Here is a 12,486-nt window from a genome sequence, read left to right as displayed (position 1 = left end):
CCTGCTGTAGTACTTTGGTTTTCACACTGACCCTCCCGGGTAAGTATGAATGTGCCCATTTTATAGATATGGCAGCTGAGGCCCAGAGAGGTTCATCCACACCTATCAATTTTAATTTCATTCATTTGGTTTGCACATGTTTCCCTGGGGACCTGCCAGGATTGTGCCAGGCAATCTGCAGTGCCCCCTTCTCTCCCTGGCTACAGGTTTTACTGGAGTCCCTCCCTGCACTGGCTTGCTTCCTCACCACGCCCCTGCCAGGCAGCAGCCGGGGTCCCCACATCGCCACTGCCCCGAGGAGTTGGAGGTTCCGGCACAGCAAACTTGCAGCCGCTGTCAGAGTGACCAGCACAGGCCAGGGGACCTCCGAAACTTCCTAAAAAATGCAAGTCAGATAGACATATGTTTATTTTGTGTTAAAAAAAAAAGTTCAACTGTATGCTTATAAAACAGCTTCAAAAAGTTCAAGAAAAATGTACAATATGAAAAAACTATGCATGGACTTAAAAGCGGGTTTACCTAATTTATACACACACACACACACACACACACACACTTATTTGAAAGGTAGATTGGCAAAGGAGAAACAGAGATCTTACATCTGCTGGTTCACTCCCCTTAATAGCTGCAACAGCCAGGACCGGGCCAGGCTGAAGCCAGGAGCCAGGAGCTCCACCTGGTCTCCCACGTGGTGGCAGGGGCCCAAGCACTTCTGCCATACTCCGCTGCCTTCGTAGGTGCATTAGCACAGAACTGGATGAAAAGTGGGACAGATGGGACTGGAACTAACACTCCAGTAAGGGATGCTGGTGTTGGAATGCCAGCTCAGTCCCTGCTATAAGACCAGCCCCTTCCTTATCTTCTAATTCCATCTTCCAGCGACCTTTGAAGTTGCCTTACATTGTTTCATTTACTTCTTTTTTTTTTTTTTTAAAGATTTATTCATTTTATTACAGCCAGATATACACAGAGGAGGAGAGACAGAGAGGAAGAACTTCCGTCCGATGATTCACTCCCCAAGTGAGCCGCAACGGGCCGATACACGCCGATCCGAAGCCGGGAACCTGGAACCCCCTCCGGGTCTCCCACGCTGGTGCAGGGTCCCAACGCATTGGGCCATCCTCAACTGCTTTCCCAGGCCACAAGCAGGGAGCTGGATGGGAAGTGGAGCTGCCGGGATTAGAACCGGTGTCCATATGGGATCCCGGGGCTTTCAAGGCGAGGACTTTAGCCGCTAGGCCACGCCGCCGGGCCCCTGTTTCATTTACTTCTCACGACAACCCCCAAATAGACATTATTCCTCCCATTTTACAGATGATATAATGAAGTTCAGAGAGGGTAAATGACTCCTCTAGGATTTTAGCCAGCCAGCAAGGGACTGAGTCTTTGTACTCTGCCTCACAAGGCCAGAATGATGCTCCTTCTTTCACCAGCCAAAGGTGTGCTCACCGCTGTGGTCTCACCTGAGGACAAGCTCGGGAGGCCTCCTAGTGAGAGAGGAGTCAGACTGGGTAGTGGGCAGTTAAGGCATTCTGGGTCCCCAAGTCATCATTTTTTCCTCAAATATAAAAGGGCATTTTCCCCACCATGTCTTGGATTCACCAGAGCACCTCTCTCCCAAGACAAGTGCATATCTTAACTTATCAGGAACACGCTTCCCCAAGAGACATACCAATTCCCCACCTGAAGTGCCAGACCAGTTCTATCTCACGGCCATTGCCAAGGGGGAAGGCCTCAGACTGGTCTCTTTACCATTAGAAAGGGACCAAGGAAGTTGGCTGGTGACACCTTTCTGGCCTTTTGTCCCAAGGCCAGGTACCATGGAAACCAGAAATTCTCTTTTGTTTATGGAGAAACATCTTTGAGGTAAGCCTTTAAAAGATGCTTTCCTCACCATTAATACAGGGTTTTTTTTTTCCACTTTTCCTCCTGCCACTATGGCAGGGGGTAAGGGTCCTTTCTATCTCAAAGCCCCTCCCGTCACTAGGATGGGAGTCTCCTTTCTCAGCTGTTCCAATAAATCTTGATTTAAAACTAAACTGTGTCTGCATGAAAATTCTTTGCTGCGAGACAAGAATTGAGGTTGCTGCCATATTCAGGGTCAAAAACCTACAACACTGGGAAGGATGGTCCCATGGCCGCAGGGTGAACCAGCCACTCCAGCAGGTACACGCCAGGCCCAGGTGGGAGGGTGTGTACAACTCAGTCACCTGCTCACCAGCACGGCTGCACACTTGCCCTGCAGAGTGGAAACAACTCGGGGCCATGCCCCTTGCACCTCCCTATTCCTGAGCAGGCATTAGCAGGTGTACGGTTCTGTCTGCTATCCCAGCTCTATGAGCTAAGTAGGATGGGTGTGTGTAAGACCCTGTGACTTGAAATGGTGGGTAAATAAGCAATGAGAGATGACCTTTGGCCAAATGAGCAATGAAATGTCCCAGAGCCCTGAACCCTCAGCCTGGCAGAAGGGGTTGGCCTCTGCTTGCCTGGAGACCTGGAAGCACCATGTTCATCTCAGCACCCACCTTGCCACCCTCTCCTCTGTGCAGATAAACAAGACCACAACACGTTTCCTGCTCCAGAAGGGAATCGCGTGTTGCTTGTTGACGGAACCACAGAATCTGGACCATAAGAAAGTGCATCACCCAGGGGGACCAAACATGGGAATGTTTGGAAGTCTCGCGTGTTGGGTCAAAGACTGGAAAGGACTCTTCTGCTTTTTCGATAGAATTAATTCATTAATGATCATTTCCTGGATTCTTTCCTAAACTCTAACTGTTCAGTAGGGAAAAGCAAATCCTCAGCTCTTTCCAGGACTGCAGAATCCCAACATCTCCATCCTTGCTCAGAGTCTGAACTGACAGAGGTACCCAGGCATCTGAAAAACTCTCAGGCCAGAAGAGAAAAATAAGTTCTGAGATGCTCTGAATACAATGGCAAGAGCTGGAGGATGAGAGGGAAGAGAGAAGAGGGAGGCTAATTAGTTAATGACTATGGCCCCCAAACAAAACAAACAAAAAAAAATACCATTTCCCTTTCCTGAGGCTATGTTAAAACCTTGGCCCCCAATGCCATCATCACCCCCTTGGCACTACCACATCCCATTGACAGCCCCAACCAAACCAGAAGCCTCACCATATGGACAGCCCCTTCCCGTTACTCCGTACCTCTTGTACTTGCCAGTGTAAGTTCCATTTCAACCATCGATGTCTTCCTTCTCCAAAGGAGAACTCCTGCACAGAGTTCAACCACTCCCTAACCTTGCTGCTGGTTGTTGACGGAGTTCCTCCCAGCGCTGGTCCTTTCTGGCTAGCCTCAGCCACAACTCAGTAGATCCTTTCATTGTAGAGATGCCTTGGTCTTAAGGCTTTGGTCCAATGCATGGGTTATAGAGGCACAAGGCTGCCTCCTAGTGGATCCAATGGGCCCCTACATCCCTGGAGCACTTCTGCCCCTGAGAGTGAGTACAACTAGCACAGATCAGGCTGCCCACTGATTCTCTAACCAGTGGAATAAGAGAGGATTTTGTTTGATTTTTAAAATTTGTGTTATTTGAGAGGCTGAAAGAGACAGGTAGAGAGTGAGCTCCCAGCCACTGGTCCAACACCCCCATAAACCCCACAACTGAGCCAAAGCTGTGAGCCAAGAACTCGGTGCATGTGGGTGGCAGGGGACCAATCACTTGAGCTGTCACCTCTGTTGCTCAGTTGGATCCAAAGAGGAGCAGCCAGGACAGGAACCAGCACCTGCCACTTAATCCTATGTGGCACAACAGCAGAACTTTGCTTTCAATGTCCTGTTGTCTTGCTTTCTAAGTTTTCAGGATTGATGGCTTTGTGTTCTCTAGCTGTAGAGCAGGCATTGTGTGTGGCTGTAGCTGACAGCGCGGCTCTCCAAAGCCCTAAAGGGTAGGTGCTGGTTGTTCCTGAGGGCTAGCTTCTTCTGAGGTGGGTGTCACTGGTTTAAGTCCCATCCTATCGATGAGGACAACTGAGGCTTGGAGAAACAACTTGTTCAGCATCACACACAGCTAGCACCTGTGCCTGTTGGGTGGCCAACAGACCCCCCCCCCCCGGGTGCAGACCTAGGACAATAGGGAGAAGACTACTACCTTATAGTCCTGGTAGGGCCTTGGAGCCTATGCCACCTTACCTCGGGGAACAAACCAAACCCTATTCTGGCTGGCTAGTGTGGTTCCTTTCGCTCCCCAAAGGCAGCTCCACTTGGACTCCTGGGCCACATTATTCAATGTCATCCCATCCTTGCCTCTCCTAGTGACCCCCGAGGCCATCCCTGCTGTGGTGACCTTTTTAAATTAGTGTAGTGTCTGCTGGAACCCCTCCTCCCAGCCTGATCGGCCCTCCCTTCCAGGCCTGCTGTCTGCCTGCAGTGTTTACAGCTCCACTGGGAAGGGGTGAGTTTTCTCCTTCCCTGCCTTTCGTTTTTGAAATAAAGACTCAGCCCAGCACCCCTTTCTTGAGCCTGTATTTGTATATCATCGCCAGAGCGATGCTGTGTTGCGACTTCTCACGGGGTTCTGGAAAAAGCTGCTCCTCTTTGAAGGCACACAGCAGGCCAGAAGAGACATCCTCTAGGGCATTCCCTTCAAATCTTTGCATCTCCAAAGCTGCTTGCAGTCTGGGCACGGGAGAAGGCACTCAAGGTCACCAGGTCTTAAGAGTGTGTGGAAATACTCAGCTTGGTGGAGACTGGCTTTTCAGGATTGAGTCGGGTAGGACAGAGCCTGACTCTGAGTCTGCAGGTGCAGGGGCTGGCAGCCTCTTCAGCTCATGCCGGATCTTTGCCAGCCATGCCCCTTCCCCCCTCCCCGACCCTTCCCCTCCAATCTGACCTTGAGCAGACAGTCCTCCCGGCTTCCTAGAGCTGGCAGTTGCCCTTCCTCCCACACTTGGGAAACTGAGACTTGTGAAAAAGGAATTTTCTGCCATCATAAACAGATAAACAACTAATGGATTTACTCATCAGTTGCAGCAATAGGAAGGCTGTGTACAGGCATTCCTTGTAGGTGGATTCCAGTCCACAGCCAATTCCTCTCTGTTAGGAAACTAACCCTCTGAGGTCCCGTCAGACAGACACACAGCCCCACTTGGCTGGAGCCTGCACCTTTTTTTTAAATGTAAACACAGGCTTGAAAGAAACAAAAATGTTTAAAACTGACCTATCAGGAAGGGAATGGAAAGAAAAGCCACAGGCTGGCAGGAAATATTTGCCGAACACACATCTGATAAAGGACTTGGCCTTCCAACATACACAAAGAACTTTAAAAACTCAATGATAAGAAAACAAATGGCTCCATTTGAAAACGCGGCAACGGGCAGAGCAGCGAGTGAGATGCCAGCCTTGTGGGTCCCTGGGGAGCTGCAGGTGCGAGCGGCAGGCATCACTATAGTACACCTGCTCTGAATGACTCAATCCAAACCCGGATGCCACCAAATGCTGATGAGCATGAGGAGCAAAGCAGTTGGCCCCACCCTCCCTAGCGGCCATGCCCAGGTGTCCCTCTGGGGCAGCTTGAAAGTCTTCCTTGTGATTCGTTTTTGTTTCCAGACCCTGAATGTTCCAGAAGATTCTCCAGGGTTGTCTTTCAGATTTCTGCTCACATTCCGGGAAGAAAGGCAACTCCTAGCCACTCTGGACTGGTCCAAACCTGACTGCAGGAGCCACGCCTGCGCAGATGGACGAACACCTGTCCAGGGGGTCACTGTGGCTTCATTTTAATGCGTAGATCTTGGCCATGGGAGGAGCTCAGACCTCATCACCATGACACACGGCCAATGTGGATGAGTGCTTTAGGATTGTGCGAATTGCGTCTGCGTGGACTCGTGCCTGCCCTTGCTCCAGCCAATTTGCTTCCTCTGTAATAAAACACATCTGTTTTCCTGGGGAGTCAGTCTTGGGAAATGAACCTCCCACAATCCCCTTATTTATTGCAAAGTAATGACTGCATGACAACTTCCCACCAATTTCTGAGAATTTACCAGGAAGCAGGCCATGCATATTGCTTCACTCAATGAATGGGCAAACAAACCGGCATATACAGTGGAATCTCGTTTAGCACCAGCAAGAAATGAGCTATCAGTACCTGCTAAATGAATGCAGTCAGTTTGAAGGGTTATGCGCCATAGGATCCTAAATACATGGCATCCTGGAAAGAGCAAATGTTCTGCCCAGACTTAAAGTATTAGCGGTGGCTGGAGGTCCAAGGGAGTCAGGGTGGGCTGGGCGAGTAGATGGGGCACAAGTTAGTCGTGGGGTGGTGAAAGGATTCTATGTGTTGGGGTTGGCTTTGTGGCACAGTGCATTAAACCACCACCAGCAACACCAATATCCCATAGGAAGCACCCATTCAAATCCTTTTTTATACACTTCCGATCCAGCTGCCTTGCTAATGTGCCTGGGAAAGCAATGGAAGATGGCCCAGCGCTTGGAGCCCTGTACCTAAGTGGGAGACCCCAGTTAAGTTCCAGGCTCCCTGATGAAGTGCCTTTGGTCTGGCCCAGCCCTTGGCTGCTGAAGTCACTGGGGAATGAACTAGCAGATGGACAGGCTCTCCCTTTATAATCTTAAACAAGAAGGAAAGATGGAGTCTGTATGACATGGTGATGATGGAGTATGACACTATGTAGTTGTCGAGACTCGGAACTGCACATCCAAAAGGTGAACCAGAATTTAGGCCAGAATTTTTGTTGATAATAATGCATCATTTTGTTCATCAATGGTAATCAAGGTGCCCCAGCAATGCAGGGTGGTGAATGGCGACTCCGTCAGATGGAGGTGAGCGTGGGAGGAGAGTGCGGAGGGACATTCTATTTTCTGCAAGCCCACAACTGTGCTAAATAATCATTTTAGATTAATATTAAACTATTTACTTTTTAAAAACCCAGATGATTCATTCTTCTGATTTACAAAAATGATAATTCATTTAAAATAAATTTAGATGTTTGTTCTCTCTTTTCTTAATCACATGAAGAGGTAGATGGGGGGGCTGGAGTCATCTGCTGGCAGTTCTCCCAAGCTGGGTGCCCCATGGGGTCCCTGGGGTGGCCTCCCTGGGTGACCCCAGCTCCTCCAGGTCCTGGCCCCGTGGGCACTCTCATGGCTGTCTGTGGGATTTTTTCTGCCTGTCCCCAAGCAGACAATGGGGACAAGGGCTCTCCAGGGCATCCTGGCAGACCCAGCTAGACAAAGCCAGGGCTTTCTTCGCAGCTACTGTTGCCCAGGTACCTGTAACATGAGACCACCTCAGGCTCAGGTCTTGTGGCCAGGCAAAGACAAAGAAATTGAAATGATGCTTTTATCCACTTTCCTCTAACCCTCGACCCTTCCCACTGTCATCAGTGGTCCACATGGGCATGCATCCTTCTCAACTACGTAAACATTATCAAAAATAAAATTTAAAAAATCTATACATAATTTTTGTCATAATATCGATTTTTTTCTGAGCTCCTGTGACTCCTGTGAGATTATTATAAGACAGCTAATGTCATATGTCCCTGTGTGGCTCAGCCGTGCCTGACACAGCCGCTGTGGGTCCTGCTGGTCCTCCCTTGGGTGGCCATACTCCCAGCGCCATGGTGCCTTCTTCCCTCCGCTGCTCCAGCCGGACCAAGAGCCCAGTACTGCCTTCAGACTCTTGGCTCCATCCTAGAAGAGCCCCAGATTAGGCGACTTGTCCAAGGATGGGCTTAGATCCTCCCCAGAGTTCGTGGAGAGGGGGACTGGGCTCCCAGGGTTGGGCCAGTCTTTCTCGGACCCCAGCCTCCTGATGATGGGTGCCCTGGAAGGCAGCAGGTTCCTGCCTGCCACCCACGTGGGAGACCTGTGTCTACCGACATATCGATTTTGTGAAATCAAAGACTACGTTACATGTGTGTCTACATCTATTTCTGCTTCTCTCAAAAAGAGCAGTCATGGAAATGCCAGCCGGTGGCAGCAGTTCCGTGGGTGGCAGGTGTAAATAGTTTGAGTCACGCAGCTCTGTCCTTTCCAAGTTTTTCACAATTCACACACTGGTTACAGGATCTGAAGAACAGATTCAATGTCCACTCTTTTTTTTTTTTTTTTGATTGGGAAATCAGATATACAGAGAGGAGGAGAGACAGAGAGGAAGGTCTTCTGTCTGATGATTCACTTCCCAAGCAGCTGCAGTAGCCGGAGCTGAGCCAATCCGAAGCCAGGAGCCCCGAGCCTCTTCTGTGTCTCCCAGGCAGGTGTAGGGTCCCAAGGTTTTGAGCTGTCTTAGATTGCTTTCCCAGGCCACAAGCAGGGAGCTGGATGGGAAGTGGGGTCACCGGGATTAGAACCAGCGCCCATATGGGCTCTTGGAACGTTCAAGATGAGTATTTTAGCCACTAGGCTACTGCCCCGGGCCCCAAGGTCCATCCTTTTTAAGTGTCCGAGATTATAGGTCTAGAGGCTTTTCCCCAAGGTGGTGGTAAAAGGTCGGTTCTTGCTTTTCCTGCCCACTTTCCCACTCTGAAGACAATTCAAGGAGGAAAAAAAAAGACGACGACTCTTTCTCTAACCAATGTCTTTGCTGCCCTCTGGTGGCCATTGGGAATTTCTGCAAGCACCCCCCTCCAACTTTTTTTTTTTAGATTTATTTATTTTAAAATTTAGTCTGTTTATTTTTTAAAATAATTTTTATGATGTTTATATAATACATCCATATGGATCACTGATTAGGGTGGGGAGGGGTGGAGTATGAGGGAAGTGGGTGAGACAACTGCTTTTATTTAAAAAAAAATTCCTGTATCTGGGGGAGCGGAAACAGAAGGGGAGAGGGCTGCTCCCAGCAGTCTAACCACATCAGTTCCTGGGAATGGGGAACGGCCACCGCTGTCATCCCAGAGTCCCCAGTCCAGAGCATGTTCTAAGAGTACCACTTAAGTGGTTTTGATAGTTCTAGGATGCTATTGATTTTATTACTCCAAGATTGAGCAAGTCCTTCCAAGGTCCGTTGACCGACACAATATACCTTAGAGTCTCTATTCCCAGATACTTGTGTCAAAGTTTGGCCAGGAGAGTTGTCCAATTTGTTCTGCCTTCCATGGTACCAGACTTCCTCTGCAGTCCTCAATAAACTGCCATGTCCCCCATGTGCATCCAGGTATGCCACCCCACGGCACAGGCTTCAGCAAGCAAGGAGGCCCATTCTGACACGTGCACTCCTTGGTCAGACCACAGACTCTGTGATTTTTTTCCCCCATGGTCAGAGCCTTCAGTTCAGCGGTCCAGTTAGGGGGGGTCCCCAAAGACACTTTTCCTGCGGTGATCCCAGACCTGACACCTGTGTGTGCCAGCCAGTGCAGGGTCTGGCTTAGTCTGTCACCCAAAACATCAGTCTATACACACACACTGGTGGTTGCAGTTGCCTGGTCAGTTCTGTTCCCAGCTCCATCTCATATGCAATTCAAAAGATGCTGCATGGGCTAAAGTCCTCGCCTTGAACGCCCCGAGATCCCAAATGGGCACCGGTTCTGATCCCGGCAGCTCCACTTCCCACCCAGCTCCCTGCTTGTGGCCTGGGAAAGCAGTCAAGGATGGCCCAAAGCTCTGGGACCCTGCACCCGCGTGGGAGACCCGGAAGAGGTTCCAGGTTCCTGGCTTCGGATTGGCGCAGCACTGGCCATTGCGCTCACTTGGGGAATGAGTCATCGGACGGAAGACCTTCCTCTCTGTCTCTCCTTCTCTCTGTATACCTGACTTTGTAATAAAAATAAATAAATCATTAAAGAAAAAAAAGAAAGATGCTGCAGCCCAGCCTAACCCTGCCCCCCCCACACTTGGTCCTCAGGCACACCAGTGGGAACTTCAGTCCACGTGGAGCAACCTCTAATAACATCCACCATGCCTGCCTCCAGCCCCAGTTCCTGCATTTGCGGGTATGTGCAGCCGACTAGTCAGGTCCATCTCCTGTCCTATTCGGCTCTTGTACACACCCTGTCTTGGACTTTGCCATCAGATGCTGCAGTCTGGCCTAGCCTGGCCTGCTCCAATCCCAACTGTAGCCTAACCTTGCCCAGTCTACTCCTCCCCCCACGGCCCTCATGCAAACAGGCAGTTGTAGAAGCCTAGTTTGGCAGGGCCTGTATCTTGTCATGGCTCCCACTCATGCCAGTGTGTGCCCCGACGTGGTCTGGCCTCTCCCTGTCCACCCTCCTAACCAGCCCACACACCTGCTGACAAGTGAGGCAGCTCTGCTTGGTTTGGCCCACACCCAGCCCCAACTCTCATGTTCAACAGTAGGAGTTACAGCTTAGTAGGGGAGTTCCCCAAGTTCCCCCACCAGGGCCGCTCCCCGACTCAGATATCACTTGTGTGAGCAGGTGCTAGCTCCCTGCCTTGCTTAGTCCATGCCCCAGTCTTGGCCTTTGTGAGTGCCGGTGAATGCTGAGTCCTGGCCCTTGCCACACCCAATTCTTGGGTGTGCCTGCGGGTGCAGCTTGGGCTAACCCGGCCTACCCTGAGCCCCAGTTCCTGTGAGTGTTGGTAAGTTCCGTGGTCATGCCAAGCTCGGCCTTCACTACCCTCAGCTCTCATGCAAACCAGTGGGTATTGCAGTCCCACAGGGATGAACCCATAAATTCCCCTCAAAATATGCCCCCAAGGGTTGGTTCTCTCATGTGCAGTGTTATGGCCCAGATTGACATGGCCCACCCCATGCCCCAGTTCTCTGGTGGGTACAGTAGCCTAGTCCTGACAGGCAAGCTCCCAGCCCTAGCTTTCATGTGTGCCAGTGGGCTGTGATGGATGCCAGCTAGCTCAGCCCAGGTCTCTCACAAGGGCAGGTGTCCTAGTCCTTCCCAGACATATTCTCCGGCTTCCTCTTCTCCAAACCACCTGCTCTCAGCCCCCTCGTTTACCAGCGCTTGCAATGACCCCTCATGTGGCAGTCCCCCTGAAGTCATTCCTCACCTATAATGTATTTCCTCAGAGGTTTCCCCGACACATCTCCAAACCCTACTCCTGGGACAGCTCACAGCTACCATGTCCATGGTTGAGTTGGTGGTGGTCCACAGCCCCACAGTATATCTTCAAAAGGAAAGGAATAAGCAATTGTACTGGCACACTTGTACAGTTAACACAAATTTGACATTAACCAAGCCCAGAATACCTGCCAGCTATTGGCTGTTTTTTGCCCCCAGCAGTGTAACATTTGCCTAGGTACAAGGCAACTTAAGGAGTTGCCTATAACTGTGGCTCAACAGCCCCTTCTTTTAAAATTTATTTATTTCCATTTTCTGTTTTAAAAGATTTATTGGTTGATTTGAAAAGCAGAGCTGCAAAGGGAGAAGAGAGACGGCACGAGAGATCTTCTGGTTTACTTCCCAAATGGCTGCAATGGCCAAGGCTAGATGAGGCCGGAGTTGGGAGCCAGGAGCGTCTTCCGGGTCATCCATGTGGGTGCAGAGGCCCAGGCACTTAGGCAACCTTCCTCTGCTTTCCATGGGCTTCAGCAAGGAGCTGTATCAGAAACGGAGCAGCTGGAACTCAAATGGTGCCCTAATGGAATGCCAGCGTTGCAGGGGACAGCTGTATTTTTTGGCAATGCAGCCACACACACAAACACACACACATCTTTCATTTACTGGTTCACTCCTCAAAGGCTTGCACAGCTAGGGTTGCACCTTACCAAAGCCTGGAGCCAGGAACCCCATCCTAGTCTCCCATGTGGGTGGCAGGGCATTAAGCATTTGAGTCATCACCTCCCACCTCCCAGGGTTATTATCAAGAAAGAGAAGGGGGGCTCATCCCGACACTCATAAGTGAGCTTCAGGTGTCCCCAAACCCTGGACAGCATCTTCAATTTTAGGGGTTGCCACATTTCTTAGACTTGCTTCTGTTTCGAAACAGAATCCTTTGAAACTTAATGAGTTCGGGCCTGGCACAATGGCCTAGTGGCTAAATTCTTTCCTTGCACACACTGGTATCCCAAATAGGTGTCCGTTTGTGACTCCGTTGCTCCACTTCCCATCCAGCTCCCTGCTCACGGACTGGCAAAGCAGTCGAGGATGGCCCAAAGCCTTGGGATCCTGCACCCACAAGGGAGACCTAGAAGAATCTCCTGGCTCCTGGCTTCGGATCAGCTCAGTTTGGCTATTGAGGCCACCTGGAGAGTGAACCAGAAGACGAAAGATCTTTCTCTCTATATTTTCCTCTCTCTGTAGATCTAATCTGCCCTTCTGACAAAAATAAATCTCTAAAAAGAAAGGAAGGAAGGAAGGAACGAAGGAAGAAACTCAATGAGTTCATCCTAGTGTAAGCCTCCTGGAACCTTTGTGGAAATGGAAACTGAAATTCTTGAACAATTAAAGAATTTTAGCCTGCAGACACCGATCAGAAAGGGTTTGCATTGTGTTTCTGGAAGAGACCCTGGGCAGATTTCGTCACAGTCAGTCACAGTGCAGGGTTTGGTTTTGTTCGGTGTCATTATGGACAAAGCCGTTAGCACATCTGCCCAGA

Source organism: Ochotona princeps, chromosome 26 (assembly GCF_030435755.1).
Source record: "Ochotona princeps isolate mOchPri1 chromosome 26, mOchPri1.hap1, whole genome shotgun sequence".
Classification (NCBI taxonomy): domain Eukaryota; kingdom Metazoa; phylum Chordata; class Mammalia; order Lagomorpha; family Ochotonidae; genus Ochotona; species Ochotona princeps.
This window is presented reverse-complemented; position numbering follows the sequence as displayed.